At 36.3% G+C, this 11,092-nt stretch overlaps 1 long non-coding RNA gene across 1 annotated transcript; it reads right to left on the bottom strand.

Moving 5' to 3' along the window:
• Positions 1–8,555: 8,555 nt before the first annotated feature.
• Positions 8,556–10,582, bottom strand: LOC103131857 (uncharacterized). Its single transcript, XR_001660768.1, has 6 exons — positions 10,382–10,582; positions 10,206–10,283; positions 9,769–9,966; positions 9,258–9,437; positions 8,996–9,141; positions 8,556–8,695 (listed from the first exon to the last, which is right to left on the bottom strand). It is a non-coding gene; the product is annotated as an uncharacterized LOC103131857 (long non-coding RNA).
• Positions 10,583–11,092: the final 510 nt, after the last annotated feature.

Below are 11,092 nucleotides of genomic sequence, written 5' to 3'. Positions count from 1 at the left end.
TGCAGTAGGCTGCTTACGTAGTTGGTCCACTATGGTAAGCCGCCAACTTCTTTTTCCATGACAAACATTACTTGAGTTTGTATTCTCAGTGTCTCTACTGTGTGTATAGGTTGATGTAAAACAGTTATTGAAAATAAAGTTAAAAAAAAACACAAATAAGCCAGTTTCAAATAGATTTTAAAAGTGATCACATGTAGAGGAAATTGTGTGAAACTAGCAGTTATTAAAATAATGTATAGGAGGTTAGTATTAATATAACATTGGTTAAAAATACATTTCATTCACACATTCATACCCACATAAAATATATATAAAGACACAAAATAAAATTTTGACTTTACATATCAAAAAACAAGAAAACATTCATTTGAATCCATATTTAAGATGTAAAGTAAGAAAGTAAATTAAAGATTTTTTTTTAAAAGTGCTTTTCACAGACAAAATTATAAAGCGCTGTACAATAAAAACCACAAAACTAACAGAAGAAACACAGTAAAATCAAGATGAAACCCTGAGAAAATAAAAATGTCTTAAGTTGCATATTTACATGTTTTTCTTGCGGGGTTGTGTATGCATGGGAAGGTAAATCTTGGATAGGTGGCCAGGTCAACAGACGACACAGAGCTGCACCCCCATGATATTTTAAGCTCTTTTCCAAAACTTCTCAAGTGCTGTTAAAAGAGCAATAATTTTTCAATATAGCTTTTCCAAAGATCTAAGTTTTATTTTGGATGCTTACATTAATTGACTTTGAACACAGAAACAAAATTCTTTCACAAAACCAAAAAACCACCAGTGTCAAAATTTTTAGAACTGACTTTTTAATTTAGCCAAAGCACAAACCACAGTTGTGAAATAATTTCCTTTAACTATGTAATGCTCACAGCTTGTAATCAATCACTCAAGGTAAAACTAAGGGTTGTCCTACACTTTAGACACTGAAAAATACTCATTAAGGGTTGAGATGACTAGAGGAAGCATCATGCCAAAAACAAAACAATTCAGTTAAGACTTAAGAAAAAGAATTGTTGATGCTCACAAAGTACCAACAAAGTTATCACATCCTATCCAAATGTCAAGAGGTGGAATGAACAGTATTATCAAGCCATTCAAAGAGAGCCACACAAAACAAAATGAGTCTGGCAGAGACAGGCAGCAAAAGATTTCAAAGTCTCTTGAAAGAAAGTTAGTAAGACATGTGTCCAAAGACCCTAGAACAATTACCAAAAGAATAGTTAAAGATCTAGTCAAGTCAGGAATTATAGTGCCAAATAAGACGGTTACTAGAGCCCTGTGCAGAAACGACTGTGAGGATGCTTCTTCTAAAGAAGAGCCACGACAAGCCAGACTGAAGTATGTATGGCAAGTATAATCTGGAGAAAGATTAGGCATACTGGAGGCTTGATCCCTGGTCAGTTAGTTCAAACTGCTGAAGAGGGTAATGCTGGTTCTGACTGACATGGGAGCTACATCGCTGCAAAACCAGTTGGGAAGAAAGTTGACTAGGTATTCGCCAAGGTGCCTTGGTATAAGAAAAATACATTTCCCTTTACATTAAATGGAAGACCTTCTGCATGCAGCTTACTTGTCTGCATGAACACATGGAACCAGAGTGTACTATGGGCATAAAGCAAGTGTGATGTTGTCAATGTTCTGCTGAGGAACCATCCGTCACTGGTTCAAACCATGTACTGTCATTTTCAATAAATTACAATATACATGTTAATAAGGTTTCTTTGTCACATGAAAAGGCTGGAAGAAACAGCCTTTAAGCAAATAATATACTTTTCATTAAGCCCCCATTTTCATATTTAAAATGTTTTTATTGGTCCGAGATGTAATATTGTAAACATAAATATCATGTTTTAATAGCTGTAAGTCAGCATCAAGTCAAATCAGCATAGCAGAAATAAAGGTTTAAAAACGTTAGCCTGTGTGTAACAAATCTATATAATGTGTTTCACTTGGTGGACTGAAATACTGAAATAAATTGACAATTTAATAATATTCTAATTTATTGTATATAACGGTGTATGTTTTCATATATGGTTGTAGCCTCTTTTAGCTGGATAATGCACCCTCAAATGGAGCAGAAATGCTTCAGGAATTGTTTTTAGGGAGCAACAAAATGAGTTTAAAATATTGCCTTTTGCCTCCAAATTCCCCATATCTCAATCTGTCCAATATACTAGACCAGTGTTTCTCAACCTTTTTTGGGCCAGCGCCCCCCTAGCCCTTATCCAGGTCCCTCACCGCCCCCCACCAAAAAATTTGCAGGCTACTTTGCACTGACCATTATTTTATCATTAATATTACTATCTATTGTAGATGTTTTGATTTTTATGCTTGTTTCTGTATTTATCATCAAAAATAATTTCCCAGAGAACAAAAAACCATGGGAATAGAAATTTTTTTCACAGGCATCTACGAAAAATGCAATGAACATTCAACTTAAAATTGGTAGGCCTAACAGCAGCCAATCAGAGTGGAAAAAATATTCTTATTTTGTGCCATTTTCTAGTTGTTAAATCTTGCACAAAATGATCAGATAAAAGATGTACAACAATGCCAGTTTAAACTTTGAACTATTTGCAAACCGACTGAGCTCTGCAACATTAAAACATGGATAGAACTGTAACTACATTAACCATAGCTCTTCTTCTCTTCAGTGTTTCTGTGAATTTCTGGTGGTGCAGCTCTGTGCTGCCTTCAGGAGAATGGGACATCAGAGTATCATCCATAAAAGTTCACCCACATGGGATTTATTGTGCAAACCAGAGCTTTCAGTGGAAAAACAAAAGTTCCTTTTAATGCCATAGAAATATGAGACAGAAACATGGATTATATCTTTATATAGACCTGTCTATTGATTTATAGATTAATAGTTTTACTGGACAGAAATTACTAAGAACAAATCTGGTTCTTAATCAAATCCTAATGAGTCAAATTGAAAGTATCATGGAGTCATCAGCCTCATGACATTAATACTGGCATGAAAAATAATATTGAAGAAATAAATATATCAAATCTAATTAAAAACATAAATAAGTGATCAGTTCTTTACTGTTATAGTCTGTAAGATATATTTATTCTCAGTACTAGATGTGGTCTCAACAAACCCATGGCACTTCAACTATATTATTTTACCTTTTATCTGGAAATAGTGTCTGTTTATTCTTGGCATATTGAACAAAAGGTCTTGCCATACATGTTTATAAAATAAAATAAAAATAAAATAAAATATATAAAAATATATAAAAATAAAATAAAATATATAAAATAAAAATATATAAAATAAACATGTTTATAAAGTAAACATGTTTACTTTAGTTTCTTAGTTTATTCTTGCATTTTGTTCTTCATTCATTTCCATGTAGTTTCCTTTTATTACTATTATCCTCTCTTGGTTTATTGCTATGTCCACTTTAGTTTCTTTCCTGTTGCTACATTTATTTTATCGTTTATTGACCATCATTAATCTTCACTCATCACCTGCCGCGCCGTCTAATCATCATGTGTTTCACATCATGTGTTGATTTTTTCACTGTTCAGCGTTGGATTCTCTATTTTTATGCCATAATTCACATCTAGTTCGTCACTCCATTTTATGTCCCGCTTCTCCTGTTTCAGAGTTTTGCGCAATGTACGCATCTTTTTTTTTTTTTTTTTACCCCCTAAAGTGCAGGGCGGTCAGGAAGCGTATCGATGGGGAAAAGGCAGACTGACATAAACCTTTTAAAACAACGGAAACAATTTCTGCATTCTGATTATTGAAATTTAAAAGTGCTGTGTTGTTCTATCTCCCCCGTTTCATACCGGACCACTTACAGCTCCGGTGTTAACGCTATAACATTATTTAACAACATTTATCTTAGAGTTATTCAAATTAGCTGGTGCCTTCTGTTTTAAATGGGTTCATTTTTCAGAGGGATACAAAGTCAGGGTATTGTGATTTTAGCTACCAGTAGCAGGAGAACGGAGGTGCGCCAAGAAGCTAACAAACACTGAATAGAAGGAGAGCTGCCATCGATATAGTTGCAGCCAAGCATGGTTTCATGTTACACAATACAGTTTTACCAAGTTGCTCAAAGTCTAAACTGGCATTGTTGTGCATTTAAAGTGTAAAGTTTACCTTCGACCGAACGCCCCCCAAAGGCATCCCAGTGCCTCCTTTTGTAAAAATGTCCGCCAGCGCCCCCTGCCGTCCTCTGAATGCCCCCTGGGGGGGCGGTACCGCCCACGTTGAGAACCGCTATACTAGACAAACAACTATGACTTCGTTATCAAACACAGATATGTTGATTTTTTTATCTAAACATATCTATCGCTTGACTATGAAATTTTGTATCTAAAGTCTAGAAGTCTAGATATAGATTGGCATCTCAAAGGCAATAGGCACAGTACTGACGTTGTGTTATAGTCAATATAAACCTAATTATGATTGGTATGACTGACGACATTTACCGTCATACAGCAGTAATCTACAAGGAAGTAAAATTATCTCTTTATATTTCCATTGCACTCATATAAATCTGCTATATAAAGTTATTATAGATGTTACCTTGAAAGCAGTCCACCTGATTGCTGCTTTAAACAGTTACTGTGAGAGTTTAGGAGGTCCAAGTTGTGAACAGTTGTGACGCAGTTTGAGAGGGGAAAATTACTTTGAAAAGAATAAGATGTGTGGCTTTACAAAAAAGGGTGGTGTGATTTATTTTTCAGTCGGCATCTGTTATATGAAAATTACATTGTATGAAATTTGATGTGGATTTCCACCAGCTCATTGTTTTTAACTATAAGCAAGTCTAAACTTATATATTTCCACATTTTATTATGCCCCATATGTGTTTACAACATACCAGAAAACAAGAATATACTTTCTGTAACTGTTATCACTTCAGAAATAGCTGACTAATCCTCTACGTTTTATTTTTATGATAGCTGAAACATCTGAATTCCCCCTTTAAATTGTTAACAGTTTAGGACAAAATTAAAGTTTTATATCTGCTCATTTCTGAAGATGGGATCATAAACTTATTCAACAAATCATTGAGCCTTTTATATTGTATATAATAACTCCTATCTCATTGCTATAATCATGATAAAATTTTGTTGCTGGAGAGAACATGATAAAATACTCAGAGAAGGCTTTGAAACGGTGACATGAAATCCATCATAAGTTGATCATCAACTTCACGAAGAAAAACATTGACCTGCATTCTCTTTGCACAGTCAGAGCCTTTACAGGAATAGTTCACAATAAAAGCAATGTGACCTGTTTAGAATGCACAATCACACATACCTTTATACCCTAGTGATAAAAATATATACTTTAGTATATTTCAAATATACTTACATTTGTGAAAGTGTAAGTATATTTACTCTACAGTTTCTGATAAAATAAGCTAAAGAGTGACTGATCTAATTCCTTTTCTGGGTTAAAGTGAGTACTCCACAATTCTAAGTTTTTTAGTTTGTTCTAAATCCATTTCTGGGTTAAAAGTAATATAAACTAAGCAGTGACTGTTCCTGGTAAGTATTTCTGGATTCTAAGTTCATAGTTATTCTAATTCTAATTCTGATTCCATTTCTGGGCTGTATAATGTTGATCTGAATAGTGCATACTCCACAATTTCTGATATTACTAATAAACTAAAATAATCCTTTTCTGGGTTAATTAGGGAGTACTCCACCGTTTCTAAAACAAAAAAGAGGAAAAGACACAGTAGGGCAGGTGGCAACATTCAGACAAAACAAAGACACGAGTGAAGGCGGTGACGTCAAAGGGCCACGAAGGAACGTTACTGAGCGACCTGGCAGACTCCAATAGAGGTATTGGTATCAAGGCATGATGTCCTTCAGGTTCGCAACTCCATGGATACAGGAGAGGGTGAGGTGGGAAAGAACGTTGTGTTTACATATCTTCGAGGAGATTAGAGATATGCAGCCCTTCCAAGGCCACACGGGGAAAGCCAATTCAGAAACAGAATGTCTTAGGTCCGGAAGATTTTAAATTTCAATCTTCCCTAAAGTCTCTCATCTCAGTTCCCAGTCATCCAAATTAGTTTGGTCGTTACACTGAACCGAAACTAGCAACTTCTCCAAGATCGATTCCATCCCGTGAGTGAGTTTTAGACTCCTTGTCTCTGTCCACACCAACAGTCTGAGTGTTTGCTAGTTCGGCCAAGTCCGTCACAAATTTGTCAATAAGCCAGGTATCTACAAACTCCAAACAGCAGAAATCCTGTTATCATGAATAACAGGATTATAATAGTATAACAGTATGTCAGAAATCCAGGGTGAATCCTGCTGGGTGTGAGGTAAGTGGGCTCTCCTGTGCCCAGACTTCTCGTTGAAAATTTGATCAATTGCATTGAGAGATCGGTTGACCAGATCCATAATTTGTAGATTTGGATGATGTGCAAAGAAAGGCTCCAAAAATATAGAAAAAGACAGGACAAAAACAGAGCAAGCAGGGCAGGCATGGGCAAGGAAGGAGCAGAGGAAAAGAGCGTCCGCCTTCACTGAGAGCAAGAAAGATACTAAGTATTAAGTGTACTACCTATAAGTATATACAAAGTAGACTAAAAGCATGCTTGTACCAATTTTGACATAACTTTAAACACACTTAAATTGCACAAATTACACTTTTAAGACATATATTAAAAGTACTTCAAGTAAACAAAATATGTATTTGCTCAAATAATGAAACAAATTGCGTTCACAGATATTTTGTCTATATTTTAAAATATACGCTCAAAATAGAATTTTTTTAAACTTCATTTAACGCTTACTATAAATTATTAATTTCAGTATATTTTAAATTACATCTCAGTGTATACTTTGGGCTAATAAAGTATGCCTTTATAGGTGCCTTAATAATCTTTTACTATTTTTGTTAATATGGCAAAGAATAAAAAAAACAAACCTTATTGTGGAACTTGATGTAATGTTTAACAAAGTAAATAATGTGTTCATGTCTCAAAATATCAAACATTGACGGTTTAATGACAGAGGTGCTACAACAAAAACAATACTTGTCCTTAACAATAAATGTAGCAGGTATCTTCAGTTTTACATCTCTCCACATATGATCTGTTGTTTTCAGTTGAACTAAAGCTGTCTTCACCAGTGATGGCACTGGTAAAGACAGACTTTGAAAAAGTAACTTTAATCTCCTTGAAAAAGTAACTTAGATTACTGGTTTTGAAAGTAACTAAGTTACATTAAAAGTACCTTTTTTAGTTACTTTCAGCAGCTGCTGACAACAAGGCTCAACCACCTGTGAAAGTTACATTGAGCTTTGCCAAGGCTTAATTACAAGCTATTTTATAACGGTAACATCAACAATGTTTCTCCACTTATAAGGTTGAACTAAAGGGGAGATTGTTTAATGGTTACAACAGTACAAAAAAAGTTTGTAATTTGTGTGTTCCACTATTGTCTGGAAAACTCTAACAAGGATTTTTAAAGCCCCCCCTCCCTACCCTCAGAGTTCATCCTGCGACTCCACCACTCAGATGTCCTTCTGTACAGATTTGTGACACTTATCTTTATTAATTATTATGATGTCCAGGCAGGTGCAGAGGGGGGCGGTAGGCCTGCTTGTGCCCCTCAGCAATAATATTTAGCTAAATATAATAATTTTAAACTAGTCTGGCTGCCCTCAGTCTAATTTCAGTCAGTTTCTCTGCCTCCATGTTGTTCAGACACCAAGTCCATGGTGAGCAGGAGGAGGGGCGGATCTATGCCTCTATCAAATTCAGGGTTTCCCCCAGTGTATTATAAGCCTGGCGGCCCGCCATGCTTTACTAGCCCCGCCGCCAGGCTAAGCGTTGCTTGTTTACGTTTCTAGGGAGAAAAAAAAAATAGTTTTTTTTTTTTAACCTGGGCTGCAAGCGTCTCTTTTGCCCTTAGCATTTCACTAGCAGAGCAGATTTATTCCTAAAGGATAGGTTTTGCTATTACACAGTATTCAGCCACGCCCCTAACACCTCCCAAACTCCAGCGGACTGACTACTGACCAGCTCTCCAACTAACGGGTCCGAAAAGCCTCTAATTCTTGAGTATTACCACGGCTGAAATGGTAATGGCTCTCCCTCTATTAATAACGTGCACTTGTTACAGCTTAGATAATTTTAGAGACTCGGCATGAGTCCCAGGGTCATTATTTATCATAACTAAAGTTACGTCTTTAGTTCAGACGTAACTAAAGAAACCTCTGAAGCCACCTAATTTACTAGGATCATGAACATTGGTTGTATATTAACCTGAAGAACTAGTTTTCGAGTGACTTAATTAATTTAACTGTCCACAACATCAATTTAGACTTTAATATTTTATTAGCAAGGACAGTACAGCTTAACATTAAAGACTACCCACAACAAAATATGATAATCACATTTATTTACCAAAAAGACATGAAACCTTCTTAGAACAAAGTAAAACAGCACAGAATACATTTTAGTACAGTGGGGTTTTTAGAAAAGACATTCACAATAATAAAAAATCAAAGCAAAGTCAGCAAAGTAACCCAGTGCTTAAAATATAATTTTTAAAGAAATGTTTACACCAGAACTTATTTTATGAGCGTTGACACATGCACAAAATAATAATCAAAAAAACAAACCAGACAACCTTGAGCCTTAAAACTTTTGGTGTTTTGAATCAGACGCTTGGTTCTTTGGTACAGCCCCTGAAAAACAGACAAAATATATATATTTTAAACTGAGACGTGTATTCATGGTTTTATGAAACAAAATGTTTCATTGGCTACAGAGAAACATGTATAACAAAGTCCAGGATAATAGGATAATATACAACAATTCACATAATTTTAGACTGAAAGGCACATGAGATTCTGCAACAGACTGGCGACCTGTCCAGGGTGACCTCGCCTCTCGCCCGGAACGTTAGCTGGAGAGGCACCAGCAACCCTCCCGACCCCACTAGGGACAAAGGTGTATAGAAAATGGATGGATGAGATTGTACTTACTAAATATTTCAGTCATCAAGAGCTGGTGAGCAGAAAGACGTCTCTCTCCACCCAGTCTGAATAGATCTCTGCTGCTCTGCTTGGTGGTTTGAAAGGATCTTGGATAAAATGTTGCAGACACCAGATCAGGTCCCTCGGAGATCCAGCTAAAAAAGTAACACAAAGAATTCAAAAGTTAATATTTAAACGGTACTGCACCTGATGGAAGGAAAGAATAATGTGAAGAAAAAGGCTAATTATGTTTTTAAAAAATTATACATACCATTTATTTCTGAACAGCTCCTGATTCCAGTTTTTGGTTCAGGACTTCTAACTTCTCTGCAGTGGAGGCTGGAAGGCCGAACTCATCCAGTGAGAACGACTCGCTGAGCATCCCGGGGTTTCCCAGGTTGACTCCTTCACCTCCTTAAGGCTTTGAAGATGTTACACAGAATGCTTCAGTCTGCAAAGAATGATGAAAATAATTTTAAAAAAAAAACACTGTAATGTAAAATAATAATTTATTACAATGTAGACTGGGGGTGTTCAGCCATGCAGGTCAGGACCCTCTGTCCAGCTTTAGACGAGTCTCTGCTGCAGCTCACCTGGATTAATGCAGGAAAACTAAAACAGACAAAACTCCCCCCACACAAACCTTTATTTGCATGTAACTCTCTTATTCATGTCGTCAACTAATCAAATCCAAAAATCCCTTACATCTATAAATAATTCAATTAAAAATATGATACATAAAAAATGTGTATTCACTGTTTTTACATGTTGGTTAAATTTACCTGATAGAGGAATTTCCAGTTGAAGGGAGTCGGTTAGTGGAGTTACTGGTTGGACTAAACAGCTACAGGTGAACACAGAGCAGCTGGTGGATGAGATGGTGAAAGTGGAGGACAGGTGGGAGGCTATGGCTGCTGGTCATGGGGGAGATTTTCTGGATCTGTGGCTTTTCCTCAGAATCTGAATAGATCTCAGTTCACCTGTAACAAAAACATTTAATTAAAAACCTGCATAAACATCAGCGTGATTTATTCAATTAATCAAAGTTTTGTCCAATAATACTTGATTATCATGTATTTCTAAGTGGTCTGTAATACTGTAGTAACTCCTAAACACATTGAAGCAACATAAAGGGATCAAACTGAAGGAAACCATGAACAGCTCTCTCTCTCTCTTTGCAGCTAATAATCCTAATTACTGCCTTACAAAAACTTTTTACCTGATCCTCTTGGGCTTCTGCTTTGAGGTCTGACATCTTCAGCCAGACGACATTTCTGTATGACTTTCAAGTTGTCACCTGAAATTACATATGAGAAAAAAAACAAACAATTACTTTAATCAAATAGGAAACATTCAAACATAAACACAATAATGTACATTAAGAAAGAGTATGACCAACTCGGAGCGTCCTCTTCATCAGAAAAACAGTGTCTTCAGTCAGAGGCTGTAACACAGACTGCTACAGGATGTCCTTCCTGCTCACAGCCATCAGCATCAACAACTCTTTGAAGGACCTTGAAATAATAAGATAAACATTGGATCTAACTGGCAATTTAACTAACACTGAATTAAACAGAACATCACCCAGTAGTTTGTGCTGCGATACCAACGAATGTGCTATTAATATGTAGAGCTGCATATTATTTTGTAGTTGATCCAAAGTGAAGGAAAAGACAGACAGTGTTTACAGTAGCTCAAGATAAACCACAGGCTCAACACTAACATGCTACTATGGATCAGACTGAACATTTAGATTTTTTGTTCATCCACAAGAAACCATTAACTAGTTTACATTAACTAGACCACTTCAGTGCTTACTGGTCCTCTAGAGCAGGGGTGGGCAATCCTGGTCCTGGAGGGCCGGTGTCCTGCAACTCTTCAATGTCTCCCTGGTCCAACACACTTGAATCCAACAGCTGAATCACCTCCTAAGTGCAGTCAGGTTCTCCAGAGTCCTGCTAACGACCTCATTATTTGACTCAGGTGTGTTGAAGTTGAGACACATCTAAAAGTTGCAGAAGGCCGGCCCTTCAGGCCTGGAGCTGCCCACCCCTGCTCTAGATTCTGCTGTCAGTTAGATTCCAGCTATGGATTAAAAAGAAATTA

Source organism: Poecilia formosa, unplaced genomic scaffold (genome assembly GCF_000485575.1).
Source record: "Poecilia formosa unplaced genomic scaffold, Poecilia_formosa-5.1.2 Scaffold858, whole genome shotgun sequence".
Taxonomy (NCBI): domain Eukaryota; kingdom Metazoa; phylum Chordata; class Actinopteri; order Cyprinodontiformes; family Poeciliidae; genus Poecilia; species Poecilia formosa.
This window is presented reverse-complemented; position numbering and strand designations above follow the sequence as displayed.